Source organism: Cervus elaphus, chromosome 19 (genome assembly GCF_910594005.1).
Source record: "Cervus elaphus chromosome 19, mCerEla1.1, whole genome shotgun sequence".
Lineage (NCBI taxonomy): Eukaryota > Metazoa > Chordata > Mammalia > Artiodactyla > Cervidae > Cervus > Cervus elaphus.
The window spans coordinates 95,046,994-95,066,841 of record NC_057833.1 but is presented as its reverse complement, the minus strand read 5'-3'; the positions used below and the strand labels follow the sequence as shown (position 1 = coordinate 95,066,841).

Genomic DNA, 19,848 nt, shown 5'->3' with positions numbered 1-19,848 from the left:
TGAGCCATTTTGAATGGATTTCAATCTTTTATGAGGTTTGGAATGATGACTTTGTTAATACACGATGATTCTCTGATCTGACACTCTTTCTTTTTTCTTTTTTTTTTTTTTGTCTTGAATTTTTTTTCATTTATTTTTATTAGTTGGAGGCTAATTACTTTACAATATTGTAGTGGTTTTTGTCATACATTGATATGAATCAGCCATGGATTTATATGTATTCCCCATCCCGATCCTCCCTCCCACCTCCCCCTCTACCCGATCCCTCTGGGTCTTCCCAGTGCACCAGCCCCGAGCACTTGTCTCATGCATCCAACCTGGGCTGGTGATCTGTTTCACCATAGGTAATATACATGTTTTGATGCTGTTCTCTCGAAACATCCCACCCTCACCTTCTCCCACAGAGTCCAAAAGTCTGTTCTGTACATCTGTGTCTCTTTTTCTGTTTTGCATATAGGGTTATCATTACCATCTTTCTAAATTCCATATATGTGTGTTAGTATGCTATAATGTTCTTTATCTTTCTGGCTTACTTCACTCTGTATAATGGGCTCCAATTTCATCCATCTCACTAGAACTGATTCAAATGAATTCTTTTTAATGGCTGAGTAATATTCCATGGTGTATATGTACCACAGCTTCCTTATCGATTTGTCTGCTGATGGGCATCTAGGTTGCTTCCATGTCCTGGCTATTATAAACAGTGCTGCGATGAACACTGGGGTGCACGTGTCTCTTTCAGATCTGGTTTCTTCAGTGTGTATGCCCAGAAGTGGGATTGCTGGGTCATATGGCAGTTCTAATTCCAGTTTTTTAAGAAATCTCCACACTGTTCTTCATAGCGGCTATACTAGTTTGCATTCCCACCAACAGTGTAAGAGGGTTCCCTTTTCTCCACACCCTCTCCAGCATTTATTGCTTGTAGACTTTTGGATAGCAGCCATCCTGACTGGCATGTAATGGTACCTCATTGTGGTTTTGATTTGCATTTCTCTGATAATGACTGATGTGGAGCATCTTTTCATGTGTTTGTTAGCCATCTGTATGTCTTCTTTGGAGAAATGTCTGTTTAGTTCTTTGGCCCATTTTTTGATTGGATCATTTATTTTTCTGGAATTGAGCTGCAGGAGTTGCTTGTATATTTTTGAGATTAATCCTTTGTCTGTTGCTTCATTTGGTATTATTTTCTCCCAATCTGAAGGCTGTCTTTTCACCTTGCTTATAGTTTCCTTTGTTGTGCAAAAGCTTTTAAGTTTCATTAGGTCCCATTTGTTTATTTTTGCTTTTATTTCCAATATTCTGGGAGGTGGGTCATAGAGGATCCTGCTGTGATTCATGTCGGAGAGTGTTTTGCCTATGTTCTCCTCTAGGAGTTTTATGGTCTTACATTTAGATCTTTAATCCATTTTGAATTTATTTTTGTGTATGGTGTTACAAAGTGTTCTAGTTTCATTCTTTTACAAGTGGTTGACCAGTTTTCCCAGCACCACTTGTTAAAGAGGTTGTCTTTTTTCCATTGTATATCCTTGCCTCCTTTATCAAAGATAAGGTGTCCATAGGTTCGTGGTTTTATCTCTGGGCTTTCTATTCTGTTCCATTGATCTGTATTTCTGTCTTTGTTCCAGTACCATACTGTCTTGATGACTGCTGACACTCTCTTTCATTCCAGAGTTGAAAAAATGTTTAAAGACATTTTCATGATGACACTTCAACAGCATCCTTTATAGTTCCTCATTCAGACTGTCTTTGGCATCTGTCATCACAATTACTGCACTATGCGCCCAGTCAAACTAGGTTCAGTCATGTGGTTTCAGTTTTCTTAAATCTTTTCTTTCATGACACATAATGCTCACAGTGACACATTCTCTGGAGCTAATCCAGAGTTATGTGCAAATTTTTTCTTATTAATATTTGTACATGTTGAGTGAGTGTGGTTCTACATTCCTGAGTTGAATTGAATGCAATTGATTTACAGTATAATTTCAAATAATGTTATTTATTTCTTTTAGTAGTTAACTGCAATAGGTTTTACAGCTGGTGGCAGCATAAGAGTATCATTACATATTAGTTATAAATAATAATTTGGAGATCAGAGTCTTGGTCCAGGATTTAGTGACTGAGCTTCATATTTTCCCTTGGCAAATGACATTTTTATTTCCTGTCACAGTCTCTTGCTGTTAACTGTGAATATTATTGCCTACTTTTTTATTAAATAGAGATTAATTTAAAATGATAAATAAATTCATTTTTCCATCTTTGAATATAACTGGAGTGGAATTATTTTCATGTTTTTTTATGTTAAATCCAGAATTGACACAAGTTATAACTACTTTGAAAAACTACTGTAAACTTTATCAAGTATAAAGTGCCAATATTAGTAATATACGGGGTTCATAATATCACTTAAAGTACATCTGAAAATAATTTTAAGAAATATGATTAGAACAAATGATAGATAAATTTAAAATGAAATACAATAAAAAATAATCAGATAGTTACCCACCTAAACATTTAAGATAAATAATAATCAATATGTAGACTCCACATTTCACTGATTTTTAAATTAAATCCCTGCATTCTGAAGTGCTCTACTTGACTTTTTGTCATAGCACTTTGTCTTTATGTAAACCTAAGGAGGAGATTAAAATTAAAGATGAGTGCTATAAAAGTTATCTTCTAAAGTTCATTTAAATGAAATATTTGGGTTGCTGGCAAAATTTGTTAATGATGGTGAAATACCCTTGGGGTCCAATTAGCCACAGTTAAGAAACTTTACAGATTTTGCCTACAAACAGGATACCTATGGCACCTTTAAGACTCAAAAGGAAGATCTTATGCAAAGATACCATTTATAAATCAACAGAGACACTTTCTGTAGCTGAGCTAGTTGACATTTTAACTTTACAACTTACCTCATTTTTGGTAAACTAACAGTTTCCTGAAGCACTGGTCATGGACCTATGTCCGACAAGTTCATAGGTGAGATTTTTTTTTTTTTTCCATGAAATCGTATAATCATAGACCCTCAGGTTTAAAAATGATCTTACACATTATATAATCATCCCTCATCCTCACTGATATGAGATTTAAATCTTTCCTTCAGTAAACATCCAGAACATTAGGCTCAACTGCAATGTTACCAACTTAGAAGTAAAAATGTGTATTTATTCTCAGTGATGCATATATATATTACTTAAAAGAATAATTAGTTAGAATAATTTTATATTTCAACTTTGCATCCAAAATTTCCCCACTTAATGATACATCAGAATTTTCCAAATATATTGCACAACTTTTTAAAACACCATTTCTCCAATGATAATCATTCCATTAACACAGCTAAATTTTTCACAGCTCTTAATAAATGTGAATAATGAATTTTCCCTTTCAAAAATATTTTCCATTAGAATTTATTTTTAGGAAGAATATTGTGGTGCCAAAGAAAAATGGAAAAGTAATTTCTATTTCTTCAGAGTTATTTCTAAAACAATTAGACATAACTATGTCTAATTCTGCTTTATGTATTGATATACTCTTATCTTTTTTGATCATTTCTGGGATCCCAATTCAAAATAAGGGAATATAATGAAGCTTCAGCACTTTGTTTCCACTTAAGCATAAATTTTTCATTTTGGATAATTTAAAAATAAAATTCTTTATCCTTGAAAGGAAAACAATTTTTTTTTTCAAAATACACTGTATTATATTTATGGTTTCTCTTCTCTTTTCTTTGGGAAATGTATATCCCCAATTTTTCATTGTTAGTAATGCAGTATCCTTGAACCAGGAATGATAGCTAGTATGGAAAGACTGGAGAAGAAGGCATAAGAATGCATTTGGCAAAAACATAAAGGAGTGGGAAGGTTATTCCTATCAAGGTAGGATGAGCTGCTATTGTTTGGTAATAAAATATCAGGCATTATAGGCAATTAACAAGGGTTCTTTTTACGACTCTGTGTAAACATACATACATTAAAATGCAGATTAAGTACCCCATAAATATCTGTTGGGGGCTTTTCTAGTGGCTGAGATGATATTTGTTGACTTAATTAACTTGCAATAAGTATTTATTAGTATGCAACAAATTTGATATACTTGTGTTAGTCTGTGTATATACATATAGTGCACGATCTGTCTCTTTATCTTACCTGGCAAGCTATTTCAGTTAGTTCTCCACATTGAAATTTTCATTTTAAAACTTTGAAAATAAGGATTTCTTTTCCCTAACAGATCCTTATGTATTGAACACCTATGCAAGAGTGTTTTTATCTATGTCTACTGAATCTGTAACATGCTTTATATTTTTACAACAATATAACAATGTTAAATTGTATGTAGATCAAAGTTTTAAAGAATAAAAAATCAATTAATAAATGCCATAATCATTTTCACATTCACCCCAGAAAGAGTATCAGAAATTATTAAATTGGAATGCAGCTTCCTTTCAAAAGCTTGTTTCTCATCAAGTAATAATAAACAGAGCTGGAGAATGAGAACACTTAAATTTCTCCTGAGTTTATGGTTAGGACAAACAGTTGTATACTTATCCATGGAAAATGGCAATTCACCAAGCATTTAGTCATCATCTAATAGGTTTCAAGCACTACAGATATTATGCCAGGTACTATGATAAGTGAGGAAACACAGTTGAATGCTATATGTGTTCTGATAGGTAGCAGAAAGGATGTGTTGTCAAAGACTTTTATATATGTATGTATATATATAATCCATAACATGCCTGCTTATGATAGATATTTATTGATGACGTCTTTCCACAGTAAGCTGAGGGTTCAAATGCAAATTCTAATGGAAGAGGGAATAACTCTTACATCTGAGGGGTAACTCTAGGCTTACAGGATTAATCTGAGAATTGAAAATTGTAAATTGACTAGAAGGAAGGCTCAGAAGTATGGAGCACTAAGATGCCTTATCAGACTCACATGGAATTGGAGCCAGGAGAAGAATCCAGATCCCATGTAGATAGCCCAATGTTTTCTTGGTAAGTTAAAAGTTGACCAATAGATGTTTACAGGTGAGAGAGACTAGATGTCTGAAGAGGTAGAAAGCATCATGGAGGAAGAATTAAAAAAGAATAACATTAAAGCAACTACGGGGCAAAACTAACAAGGACATGCTCCACAGTCACTATAACTGCTCTGTTTTTGTTCTAAGGCATTTAGACAATAACTCTTTTCTGATTAACAAGTATCATGCTTTATCTTTGTAGGCAATTCAGGCCCCAGGAAGGTGGGAGCTCATAAATGAATCTCATGGCTCCCAACAATGTGACTGAATTTTGTTCTTTTGGGACTCACACAGAATCCACACTTGAAGAAAATACTCTTCATTGTCTTTTTGTTCATTTTCCTGTTCACTGTGCTGGCCAATCTATTTATTATCATTACCATCTCCCTCAGCCCCACACTTTCAGCTCCCATGTACTTCTTTCTCACTCACTTACTTGTCCTTCATAGATGGCATCTTCACCTCTGTCACCACCCCCAAACTGATCACTGACCTGCTGTACCAGAGGAGAACCGTCTCCTGGGGTGGCTGCCTGATTCAGATCTTTCTGGAACACATAATGGGAGGCTCAGAGATCACCCTTCTCACTTCCATGTCCTATGACCACTGTGTGGCCATCTGCAAGCCTCTGCACTACAAGACCATCGTGAGACAGGGGCTCTGCCAGCTCCTGGTGGTGGTGGCCTGGATTGGGGGCACCCTGCATGCCACCGTGCAGATTCTTTTCATTGTCAATTTGACCTTTTGTGGTCCCAATGTCATTGATCACTTCACGTGTGATTTCTTCTCACTGTTGGAACTTGCCTGCAATGATACCTATAGGCTTGGTACAGTGGTGGCAGCTAACACAGGGGGGATGTGCTTAGTTTTTTTTATCATGCTCCTCATCTCCTACACAGTCATCCTGCACTCTCTGAAATCCCATGGCTCTGAAGCATGACACAAAGCCCTCTCTACATGTGACTCCCATTTCCCGGTAGTGGGGCTCTTTTTTGGTCCCTGTATATTCGCCTATATGCGTCCTGTGGTCACCTACCCTGTGGACAAATTTGTGGCTATGTTCTTTGCAGTTCTCACTGCCATGTTAAATCCTATCATTTACACAGTGAGAAACACAGAGGTGAAAATGCCATGAGGAGTTTGTTGAAGAGGAGAGTGACTTAGGCTGTTCATGGTGCCAAGAAAATGATTGTTTATATACATTCAGAGGGCTATACCTGTTGTAAAGTGTGAAACAAAAGTAAGAAATTTTGTAGGTCATTAAAAAAGAGAGAGAGGGAGATCCAGGAACTAACACTTGTTTTTTTTTTTTAATCTTGGCTAGGCATTATTTTAAGTATACTGATATTTTAATGTACACTGCCAAGGTTTCAGTGTTCATAGGTCCAGAATAGGCAATGAAAAGAACATTAAATCCACAGTTTGATGATTGTAGAGTAAGAAGTTTCTCTCCAGCGTCTTACTGCTGCTTTTTCAGATTTCTCATGTTTTTACTTTGATGAAATTGGTTTTTCCATAAGACCTTAATCTCATTTATTTTTCCCATTTTTACTTACCCTGAGGTAAAGCACATTGGATAGAAATATTGGGTAAAAGCATGGTTAAGAGGGAGTTGAATGAGGGAATAATAGCTAATTTTTCCCTTTCACTATGGATTTATCAAAAGCAAAGTGAGAGTCAGTGACAAAAGGAGGAAAGAATATTTTACAATCTAGCTCTAATTCTCTTTTTAACAGAGAAGATAAAGCAGAAATTTTGAAATTACTGTTAATTTGCTCTCTTTTTCTTAAATATCCCTATAGCTCACATTTTTTATTAAATATAAAGAAAACATTTTCATTTTTTATACCAAGACTTGAGGAACCATTTGAAACAAGAATAAACATCTCTTTCAAATCTCAACAGAAAAGCATATGGTCAATTTCCAAAGTTGTTGCTCTGTAGATCTGATTCATATGAGTACATTATGTGAACCCTTTGTTATCCACCAGGCACATTCACTTCAGTTGGTTTATCCACAACCAACACTGGTAGTTTCATTATCATTGCTCCCAATTTACAGAGAAACAAATTGAAACCAAGACAGGTTTACTGATTTACTTGCCTCACATCACACATGCTTCTCCCATAAAGTATGTCCAGGACCTATAACTCTAGAATGAAGTTCCCTTACAAACTTTCAACCTAGGGCTTCTAACTCAGTTTTTTTCAAGTGAGTTGTCTGTGGTATGTTTTTCATGTAGATAAAAAAATTATCTGTGATCTTAATGATTTACCTCTTTTGTGAAGATGGTGTTAATGTGTTGTAACTTTGTCTCACATGTTATGATATACTTCAGCAGTACAATTTTATTCATTTTTTGAAAGTTCATTATACCACTTCACTTTTACAAAGAAACATTAGTACGGTAATGGTAATCTTAAATGGAAAGGAATCTCAAATAGAATATATATATATATATATATACATATATAAATCACCTTGCTGTGCACTTGAAACTAACCCAACATTGCAAATTAACTGTGCTTCAATAAAAAAAGAAATATTTAAAACCTCACCAACATTTGTATGATTATGGAGTCTTGTGTGTTGGCTTTTGTAAAAACAAAAATCCCATTTTATTTTTAATTAGTAAAATCAAGTATTAATGTTGTTCTTCATAAAAACCAAGTGCTTAAAGTTAACTCCAGAAAACTGGGAGTATTTATAATGCTCCTCTATATACATGGTGAATACCAGGTCATCCTACATTATTAATAACTATAAATCTAAGCTTCTCTGACTACAACACAGAAACCCATGTTACTTATCGCTGATGTCACTTTCTTAGACTCAATGATGAACTAGAGCTATTTATTCCATAATTTGACATACAGTAATGCTTGAACATGGTACTGTTCAAGTTTCAAGTGCACAGCAAGGTGATTTATATATATATATATACATATATATGTGTATATATATGTATATTCTATTTGAGATTCCTTTCCATTTAAGATTACCATTACCGTACTAAGGTTTCTTTGTAAAAGTGAAGTGGTATAACGAACTTTCAAAAAATGAATAAAATTGTACTGCTGAAGTATATCATAACATGTGAGACAAAGTTACAACACATTAACACCATCTTCACAAAAGAGGTAAATCATTAAGATCACAGATAATTTTTTTATCTACATGAAAAACATACCACAGACAACTTACTTGAATGGTATTTAGTAAATTGTGCATAATTATCTCAGATTCATAGGAAACAGCACTTTTTCTCACAATGTCTAGGCCTGGAAGATGATAGAATCAGCATTTAATCTATTAAAATGGTCATTTGAAATTTCTGGTGAGAATTAAACCTTTCAACAAATCAAGACTAAATGATATGTGGTTTATTATGATGAGGAGATGAGATGAGAGTAATCCAAAGGCAGTGAATAGAGAAGACTTAAGTAAATGTTGTTTCTACTCTAAGACCAAAGGGAAGATTTGAAGATGGAAAACAAGACCAACGATTGTGTTTTAAGGGGCTGTAGCACAGCTCAATGGAGGAATGAGAAAATTAATGCTGCATGCATTATAAATTTTCAACAGAAAACTTGGAAGGTGTCAGAACTGAAGAACGATGTGTAGACTGTATGGAATCTCAGTGGGTGAAATTTTGCTGGTTGTAAGTTTAAATCTCCTTTAGAAATTCCTTTTCACTCATTCCCGATAATCTCTCCTGAGGAGCAACTACCATGTGACTACTTTTGATTCATTAAAAAAAAAATCGGGCATAGTCATGTTTCTCCTAAAAAGTTAATGAGATAGAATGTCTGGATCTGGTGTATAAGGACACTTTGTTTTAATATGGAATTTTTATTTGGTGAAAATTTTAGGAGGCATTAAGTGAGTAAAGTGAGTTCACTATTGTTGAAGGCCAACTGTGAGGCATACATTTTGACAAGTTCTTTACAAATTTTAACTCGTATCGTAGGGACAGGTATTAATTGATCAAGTGTCACTCCATTGTATGCAAGAGGGTAATGAGACTCAATAAAGTTAAGCAAGAATATGAAGTCTCTTAGAGTTGGATCCCTGTATTCATCCCACTTCATAGAACTCCTCCTGTCATGACGTGAAAACATCAAAGCACAGATCTGACCACTGGTCACATTGTGAAGACTGTCACTGAGGCATTACTCTTTTTTGGCGGTGGGGCGGGGGGCAGATTTCAGTTTCTCTTTCTTAATTTCTCTGCTGACCTCCATTTGCCAGGCTACTTACACTCTCTTGATCCCTCTCTCTTGCTTGTGTTCATGCTCAGTCACTAAGGCGTGACCCCTCCAGTGTCAAGGAAAAGTCATCTGATGATCTCTTTTCTGCAGATATATTACCTTCATGGGCATCATGAAAAATGGACTCAAGAAATGGAATTCAAATGTCTGAGTTTCAAAGGAAGTGCCACTTGGGTGAAAGAGATGCTTAGTTGAAAACAAGCAATTCAGTCATCGAGAAGATTGACATTCTATTTGAGCATGAGATTTAGCACCTTGAATAGTTAAGTAAGTACTATGTCCATAGGGCTTTTCACATTGCTATGCCATAGTGTTAACATGTATTACTGGAAGAAAAAAAAAATGGCTTCATGAGAAATTCACATAATGATCAACTCCCTGGGAGGCTCTGCAATATCAGCAAGCTATCTGACTCAGGTTCCTCTTAGAATCCTATTTCTTCTTGGACTGTGTGTGATTTTGTGTGTGACCCATAAGAAATCTCTGTTTTCTACAGGCCTTTGGTTCTCTGAAAAAGAATCCTCATTGTCTTTCAAAGTCCTACAATTTAGGGGGCGTTTAGTCTTCTCCTGTGGCACAGATGGTAAAGAATATGCCTGTAGGCAGGAGACCCAGGTTTGATCCCTGGGTCAGGAAGCTCCCCTGGAGAAGGGAATGGCCACCCACTCCAGTGTTCTTGCCTGGAGAATCCCACAGACAGAACAGCCTGGTGGATTATGGTCCACGGAGTTGCAAAGAGTTGGACACAACTGAGCAACTAACACTTTCATTTTTTTCACTTTGCAAGTGTAGGAACCCTGGGCTGAGTAGCACTATGTGGGGCTCAGACCCATATGCTCCCTTGGGAGAAGCTCTACAACTGGATTGTCCCCCTTAGATGTGTTGCCTGCCTGAGGTATGAGACTTGACTACCCTGTATACCCGAGTCCTATTGGTCTTTGTGTAGCTCCTGTTTTATGTGTTTAGTAATAGAAGGTCCGCTAGTCTTCAGATTATTCTCATCAACAGTAGCTTCATAAATAGTTGCAATTTTAGTGTTTCTATGGGAGGACATGAATTCAGTGACTTTCTATTCTACCGTCATGGCCACTTCAACTTGTGTGTCTGTCTCTATGCCAGTGTCACATGCTTTATAGTATACTTTAAAAATACTTTATAGTATAGTATAAAAAATACTTTATAGTATTTTTACCATAACTTTATAGTATGTTTTATAATGAAGACCTGTGATCATTTTGGCTATCTGGAGTCCCTTGCTATTTCATATGAATTTTAAGATGGATTTTTCTATTTTCGCCAAAAAAAAATTTGGGGGGTTTTCATAGAGATTGCATTGACTCTGTAGATCTTGAGGTCATCTTGATATCTTAATAATATGAAACATTCTAGCTCATGAACTTTTTTCCATTTATGTGTGCCTTTAACATCTTTCTGACATGTTTTGGAGTTCTCATTGTTCTAGGCTTTTGCATCTCTGCTTATGTTACTCAATTATTTTGTTCTTATCAATGTTATTATAAATGGAATATTTTCTTACTTTCTTCTTTGTATTATTCAATGATAATATAGAAAATCAACATCCTTTCATGGTAAAATAATTTTTAATCAAATTTGGATGATAAAGAAAGTACCTCAATATATTAATATAATAATTAAGTCTGTACATGACAGACCCACAGCTCATTTCATACTCAACATTGAAAGTTTGACAAATTTTCCATTAAAACCAGTAAGAAGACAAGGACTCACACTCTACTACTTTGCAACATAGCATTGTAATAAAAATTCTTGTGAAGTTTTCAGTGTTTTTACATATGAACCAATTCATCTCTGAAATAAGAGAATTTCATTTAATTACCTAATATTTAATTTTACTGCCTATAAGAGTGCTTCTAAGGGCAGCCACTTTCTGTCTTTTGGATCTCATCTTAGGCACAAATTTTAGGTTTGGCCATGATTAGTTACATTATTCATGGTAGAATGGATGCCTCTTATTTCTATCACAGTACTCCATTTCTTGTCTCAGAAACACTGAAAAAGGCATGCTGACTTAAAAAAAATGCATAATGTGAGGGTTGCAAGTGCTATTTGGAGAATAATGAGGATTTCATCCTGAGAGACAGCACCTTAGATAGCTTTGAGAAGCTGCTTGCTCCAAAGAGATGGGGAGGGGAGGTCATTATATATGTGATTTAGGTGAAGGGGGAGTTCGTGCAATTCAGCATGTATTTTTGCAGAAGGTTTCTGCTAGTCACAAGGACCAGATCTCACCATGAAGAAATTTAGTGCTTTTCTAGATATGAGGAAAATTTGACTCATAAAATCAGCTCCTGAAAGTATCTAACCATCTGAAGACCTATTCTCAGTTTTCCCCTGAGAACAGAGTGCCTCACCCTCCACCCTGAACTCCCTTCAGAAAGTGTTGAAGGCAGCAGCACATGATCTAATCCTTATGGAGGTAAATAACAAGTGCCCACCACAAGTCCCTATTTGTAATTGATAAGACTGCAACTGCTTTATTAAGCCGTCCCCTTCTCTTTTGTTGTCTATTGCAACAATATAAAATCCATGCAAGGAGAAACTTTTATATGATTTCACCTATTTTATTAACTGCCACGGCCTCACACATAGCATGGTGTGTGTAAGATATAGTTACTAAGTCGTGTCTGAAAACTGTAGCCTGCCAGGCTTCTCTGTCCATAGGATTTCCCAGGCAAGAATACTGTTGCCTGTATTGCCTGGGTTGAGTGGGTTGCCATCTCCTTTTTCAGGGGATCTTCTCAACCCAGGGATGAAACCTGGGTCTCCTGCATTGCCAGCAAGTTCTTTACCCACTGATCTACCAGGGAAGCACCACCCATAGCATAATTTATGTATTAAAATATACACACTAAATTCAATTTAGTAATTGGTTACACATTTAGATATTGATCTGAACTGATGGCAAATATTTATATACTCAACCAAACACCAATGCAGAATTAATTGAGTACTAGAGAAAAAGAATAAAGGGCTTCCCTGGTGGCTCAGATGGTAAAGGATCCGCCTGCAATGTGGGAGACCTGGGTTTGATTCCTGGGTTGGGAAGATCCCCTGGAGGAAGGGATGGCAATCCACTCCAGTACTCTTGCCTGGAGAATCCCCATGGTCAGAGGTGCCTGGCATGCTGCAGTCCCTGGGGTCGCAAAAGAGTTGGACACAACTGAGCAACTAAACATGCATGCAAAAAGAAAGAAAACCTTGCTGTGGCAAGTGGGAAAATACATGATAAATTAATTTCCAGTGGAATAAAATGTTCAGACTGATATTTTGTTGTTGATGGCAGTAATCTGAAAATGTAGCCATTTTTTTTACCCTTGTCACATTTTTTAACATCAATGTGTGATGTGGTTTGTAGTATCTTTACATACAGATTTATTTTTAAAATTCAGTTTAAAATCCCAGTGATTTTAATTAAGGAAGAATCAGTCTTAAACATATTACAGTTGGTTCTAAGATTTAATGTTAAATATTGTAAGGGATAAATTTCCAGTGATCTTCAACTCTATGGGGGAAAAGATGATATCCTTTTAAGAACTGATATAAATTTCTAAGTAGGTCTTTTGTGAGGCTTAAAGCAGACATGACAGGAATACAGCACAAGAATCTCAAGTCAACTTGTCTGGCTACACCAATGTGAGAGGCTGAGAGGGACTGAAAAAATGAAGGGTATTTTCTATTTTGAAGTTAGTAGGAGAAGAAATTACTGAGATAAATTTCCCTTAGAAATGGCTGATGTCTTAGTATGGAAACCTAGGATTGGCTGGTCTTTCCAATAAATTATCTTAACATGATAATCTTTTTTTTTTTTCTGCCTGTGCACTGTGGAACTTCTTTTAAATTATCTATAGTGCAAATAAAAGAGTCCATGAATAATCAGAAAACTCTTTGGAGAAAATAGACAGACAGTGGAATGAAATAAAATATTTCTTCAAGTAATAATGCAGTCTTTCAACTTCTGGATGTAAGAATTCCAGGACTTAATGAGTAACTTAAAAGGTCTTCCTTCAGATTGTGAACAAGACTCCACAATGTAAGACTGAATCAGGCTTGACAACTGTATAACTCTAAGAAGTTAAATTATTTTGAAAGAAGATAAATTCCAATTCTAGTTTTATCTCTTAAAAATTTGTGACCTTACTGAAATTAATGAGATGTTCTGAATCTTAGTTTCTTCAAAAGGAAAATGGGGATTCCCATTCTTATTACTGTGAATGTTGAAAGTGATACAATAAACTGTGAGTATAAGACTGGAATCCACTGTGGGAGTTTTGAACACTGTGGAAGTTGGCAGGAATATAATGGAACAAGAATTAAAGAGGACCATTGGACTGCTTTAGGATAACAAGTTGTCAGAAGCCAGAATTTTCATGGACATACTTGGAGGAGGCTGCTACAGTGACCAGGAAGGAAATGGGGTGGAGATGATCAAGTCTGTGATACATTTTGAAAGGAGAGACAACAAACTTTGCAAAAGGTATGGATAAGTCATAGGAGATCAATAAAAGAATAAATAACACAGCGAGCTTTCTTTTCTGAGCAATGACATTGAACAAATGTAGTACCATTTAACGAGATGGGGAAGAACGCCTTTATACTGTGGAAAATTTTAGATTATGCATCTAAATTGATGCTCAGCTGCAGATGTCCAAAATTGGAGATATTGCATACAAAAATTTGAAAATTATTATAGAGGTGAGAATAACGTTGGACTGCATCAGTATTTATTGGTCAGGAAATGGGAACATCAAACTAAAGATTTCAGAAATAAGTCTCAATGAGTCCCGAGATGATCCAGGGCAGTGATCTTCTAAATTCATAGTTTGATCTTTTCACACTGAAGATGTAATTTAATTTAAGTGGGTTTCAGGTATTACTGGCTTCCCTGGTGGTTCAGATGATAAAGAATCCTTCTGTTAATGCAGGAAATCTGGGTTTGATCCTTGGGTCAGAAAGATGTCCTGGAATAAGAAAAGACAACCCTTTCCAGTATTCTTTCCTGGATAATTCATTGAGCAGAGGAGCTTTGAGTCCCATAGTCCATAGGGCTGTGGGGTCGCAAAGAGTTGGACATGACTAGCAGTCAACACACACACACACACACACACAGACACATACACACACACACACACACAGATCCTTTGTGACTTTATAAATCGCGTAACTTTTCATAGAATTCCTTTGCCATCTTTTCTTGTTCTATCAATTACTTTAAAACTCAACTAAAGTGTTGCTTATTTTTGGAAGACTTCTCTGATTCTATCAACTTGCCTGTCTGAAATTATGTGACAAACTTTATTTGCATTTGAAATAAGCTTTAAATTACTTATTCTGAAATTTTCATTCATCACATTTGGAAATCAGTTCAGATATCATCTTCAAAGACAAAGCTTAAACTTAGAGATCTGCCAAACTTGAAGGACATGATTTAAATAGGGAAATTTTTACATATTACATTTCTGCCCAGACTGGACTTTTCCATCTTGTTGATATGACCTCAAGTTTTTTCTTAGGATTTTCTCCCAGAGGACAGGGTTCAATAACTCCTGTTCTATACAGTGATTATCCTGGTGGTATCCCTGGAGATAAAGAGTCTACCTCAAAATTATGGTTAAGGTCCCAATAAATTTAATTAGACAAAATCACCCTTGGAGATGCACACATTGAATGACTCAATCATACATGATGTAGTTAAATGTAGGCAAAGTGTTTATGGTCCTTTGTGCTTACCCCATAGAGTGTTTGTAGTAGTAATCACACGGCAGTTTCCTCCTGAATTGAAATCAAAAGGTAATAAAGTATATATGTGAAATTATTCTCCATCCTTTACAAACTCAAAGTTCAACAATGCTGTAAGAAGACAGGAAAGCAGAACTTATTGAGACTCAAAATGTTGCAAAGGCTATTTCACTTTCACTAGTATAAGAACAAATAGAAGGCGAGGGTGGGATGATCTGAGAGAATATCATTGAAACATGTATATTATCAAGTGTGAAACAGATCGCCAGCCCAGGTTGGATGCATAAGACAAGTCCTCGGGGCTGGTGCACTGGGAAGACCCAGAGGGATGAGATGGGGAGGGAGGTGGGAAGGGGGATCATGATGGGGAACACATGTAAATCCATGACTGATTCATGTCAATGTATGGCAAAAAGCACTACTATACTGTAAAGTAATTAGCCTCCAACTAATAAAAATAAATGAAAAAAAAACAAGAACAAATAGCAATATTTTATTTGAAGCAATACGTCACAATTTGATGCTTTCTCTCTCTCTGATCAAAATATTGCTTTAACATGTTTGTTACCAAGACAAATTCTCACAACTGAGAAAATTCTGAATTTCTTTTTATAATTAAGATTCAGAGTATTTAAGTAAGAGTACATTTATATTAATTTAAAAAACCTCAACAACTTGAAAAGTAATATTTCTCTGAATGACTGAGATGAAGTAGGCTTTCTACAAGCATGGAGTTGGTCACAAAGAATCAGTTCAAGGTCCAGTGATGGTGCATATATCTCACTGTCTGTTTCCAGAGAGGGCATCAGCGCATGAAGGACAAAGAGAAGGCACCAGAGCCCAGAACGTGGAGTGAACACCATTCTCCTTACACAGGTAACCCAGGAAGTGTGTTAAAACACAAAATTCTGAACAAAGCTTTAAGTTTTCATTTGTGAGTATTAAATATATGAAGATTGATTTTATTCTGTAACAGTCTTTTTGGATACTTTCATACTCTAGTTATCTGAAATAAATTTACCTTTTTAAAGACATTCTTAAAGATTAATTTCAAGTGTAATTATTTGAGGATATTATCATGGGCAGATATTTGTAAATCAAAAGATAGATTCAATTAATATGTTATCTAAATGCTGTTTGTTCATCTGTCAAAAAAATAGATAGCACCTGTAGACCTGATTGAATAATTTTCAAGAACCTAAGCTAATGCTCTAATAAGCAAGCCATTTCTTCAGTTCCTACTTTTCTGTTCACAAGTGAGCTTCAGCATTCGATCATATATTTTTTGCCCATTTAGGAATAGTCTTCATTTAATTGTTTTTATATTTTATGTTAAAATTTTCTTTATTTTATTTATTAGCTAATTGTTTAGAAATCTTTATTTAATTTAGATATAACTTTGTGTATATCAGCTAAAATTTAAATAATTTCCACAAACTATTTTTGTCTATTGTTGTGGTATGTTTTCCTAAGTCCTTAGACAAATTTGAAATTGTCAAATATATCTATTTGGGATTTTGATGATTGGTTAAGAAGATTCTTTCCACCCCAAAATATAGACAGTAACATCCTTTATTAAATGGAAAGTAAATATGAGGTAAACTTTGCTTTGTTTAGCTTTTAAACCTTTAATATGTGTTTATTTTTGTATAAGTTTTCTCTGTATGTACAATTAGCTTCCATATGAAAAGCTAGTTTTGGCACCTGATTTATTTAATAATGTGTCATTTTCCCACATAGGTCTCTAGTCACTTGCCTCTGAATTAGTCTGTAAGTTTGTGCACATTAGGAATTATGCTTTAACAAGCTGTGTGTTGTAATATCTGAAAGTATTGGTGCTTAAAAATCCATACTGCCTAATTGTTAAAAACAAATTAGTTCAAGATTTCAGATTATACTATCAATAATGTATGCATATACGGAATGATGAGCTGAACTCTGAAATAGGACAAATAGAAATACCTATGGAACAAAGAAACAATGTAAATGAGTTTGTACTCTTGGGGCTCACTCAGAGCCTCCAGGGTCAGAAGATATTATTTGCTGTGTTCTTGCTCATCTACATTGTCACAATGATGGGCAATGAACTCATAGTCATCACTATGGTGGCCAGTCCAACCCTGGCTTCCCCTATGTACTTCTTCCTTGGAAATTTGTCATTTCTGGATGCTGTTTATTCTACTAACTTCATCCCAAGTTTGATTAAAAACTTCCTTTGTGAGAAGAAAACCATTTCCTTCCAAGCTTGCATGGCCCAGCTTTCTATGGAGCACTTATTTGGTAGTGCTGAGATTTTACTCCTGGTGGTCATGGCCTATGACTGCTATGTGACCATCTGCAAACCCTTTCATTATTTGACCATCATGAATCAGTGAGTATGTGTTCTGCTACTACTCTTGGCCTGGGTTGGTGGGTTTTTACAAGCTGTCCTTCATCCTTTCTTTGTTTACAACCTTCCATTCTGTGGCCCAAATGTCACGGACCACTTTGTGTGTGACATGTACCCCTTTTTAAAACTAGCCTGCACTGACACCCACATCATTGCCCTCACAGTTGGCCAATGATGGGGCCATCTGCATGGTTATCTTCATGCTCTTATTTATCTCATATGGGGTCATTACACACTCCATGAAGAATCTTAGTCAGGAAGGGAGGCTCAAAGCCTTATCCACCTGTGGCTCCCACATCACTGTGGTGCTCCTCTTTTCTGTGCCCTGTATTTTTATGTATGTGAGAACTCCTTCCACTTTACCTATTGACAAATTCTTGACTGTGTTTTACACTGTTGTCATCCCTATGCTGAGTCCTCTAATCTATATTCTGATGAGAAATGGAGAAATGAAAAATACCATGAAAAAGCGCTGGACCAGAAAAAGAAAATGAGGCACCTGGGAAATGTATCACATATTTTCAGTCAAGACTTCCTCTTCCCAGGAAAGACATGTGTAATTATTTAATTTAGTAAATGTATTCTCATGTTTAATAACTTGGGCATGATGAATGGATTTATTATATGAACACTTCCAGTGATCAAAATATGCTTTTAAATATTTCATAATTTTCTGGTTCAATGCATATATTATATTGAAAAGATTTTTTAAGATATCCACAATTTCTTCAGGAAGGATGTATTGTTTGGGTTAAACTGTCTCTATTGAGACTACAGGTTTATATTCTAAATGATGAGGTAAGCTATAGTTAATACCATACATTTATTTAATTAGGGGAAGATTTTCCCATGTTTCTCTCTTAAGTAATGTAATCTTTTTCAAAATTAATAGAGTTCATTACAAATAGTGACAGACTCTATTTCTTGGGCTCTAAAATCACTGCTGATGGTGACTGCAGCCATGAAATTAAAAGATGTGTGCTCCTTGGAAGAAAAGCTATGAACAACCTAGACAGCATATTAAAAAGCAGAGACATTACTTTGCCAAGAAATGTTTGTATAGTCAAAGCTATGGTTTTTCTAATAGTCATATATGGATGTGAGAGTTGGACCATAAACAAGGCTGAGCACCGAAGAATTGATGCTTTTGAACTGTGGTGTTGGAAAAGACCCTTGAGAGTCCCTTGGACAGCCAGGAGATCAAACCAGTACATCCTAAAGGAGATCAGTCCTGGATGTTCATTGGAAGGACTGATGCTGAGGCTGAAACTCCAGACTTTATAGTCAGCTGATGCAAAGAGCCAAGTCATTGAAAAGACACTGATACTGGGAAAGACAGAAGACAGGAGGAGAAGGGATGCTAGAGGATGCGATGGTTGGATGGTATCATTGACTCAACAGACATGAGTTTGAGCAAGCCCTGGGAGATGGTGAAGGACAGGGAAGCCTGGCATGCTGCAGTCCATGGGGTCACAAAGAGTCGAACATGACAGAGTGACTGAACAACAACGCAGATATTGAAAAAAATTGGAAATATGATATAAAACTTGGTTCACTGCTCTTCGCATAAAGACAGCATACATTTATATTTCACATATGTGTCACTTTTGTGTCTATTAGAACTTTACATATATTTTTTGTTTATACCATGAACTTCACATGTAATTTTTTTGTTTATACAGCTTAGCATGTTATAGTTTAAGCTGAATGTCTCCTTTATTTGCTTATAGTATTTCTATACATTTCTATACAGATACAGGTTTTTCTGTTTATGTGTAAATTTAGAATAATCTATAATCCATGAGCTTCAAATATACACTACAGAAGCTGTCACCAGATATTTTGGGTGATATTATTGTTAAGAAGAATGTTGACAGTATATATAATTCTTATTGTTCTTATTAATGAACTAAAGATTATTATATAGTGAAGAGGCCAGAATATATTTTTCTTATTTGACAGAGATATCATTCCTAATATTCTCCCTCTGTCTCTGAATCAATCTTGAAGGAAAATATAATCTGCCTCTAATATATTTGAGAGCATGTAGTCAAAGAAGCTTATTTGTATGCATACCTTACTCACTCTCAATTTATGAAGGGTTAAGTCTATGGGGCAATAGGTTTTTTCCTTTTTGTTTTTTTTCCACTAGTAAACCACACTGTATGAGAAACCTTATATCCTGATTTTTATCCCTTTACCTGGAGATTCCTGACATTATCACAAAGTCTTCTCAAACACACTACTGTTCACCAAATAATAGCAAGCATTTGGGTTTAACACATTTTCAACGAGCTGCTCAGAAAGAGTCAGTGTCTTTTGCTGGCATGAATTACACTTCAGTCTCCAAAGCCATGAGCGTAAATCTGTACCCAAACATCCAT

The 19,848-nt window shown here is 35.6% G+C and overlaps 2 pseudogenes; both read left to right on the top strand.

Annotated features, from left to right (window-relative positions):
- Window positions 1-5,261: 5,261 nt before the first annotated feature.
- Window positions 5,262-6,189, top strand: LOC122675523 (annotated as a pseudogene).
- A 10,850-nt stretch (window positions 6,190-17,039) lies between these two features.
- LOC122676162 lies at window positions 17,040-17,958 on the top strand (annotated as a pseudogene).
- Window positions 17,959-19,848: the final 1,890 nt, after the last annotated feature.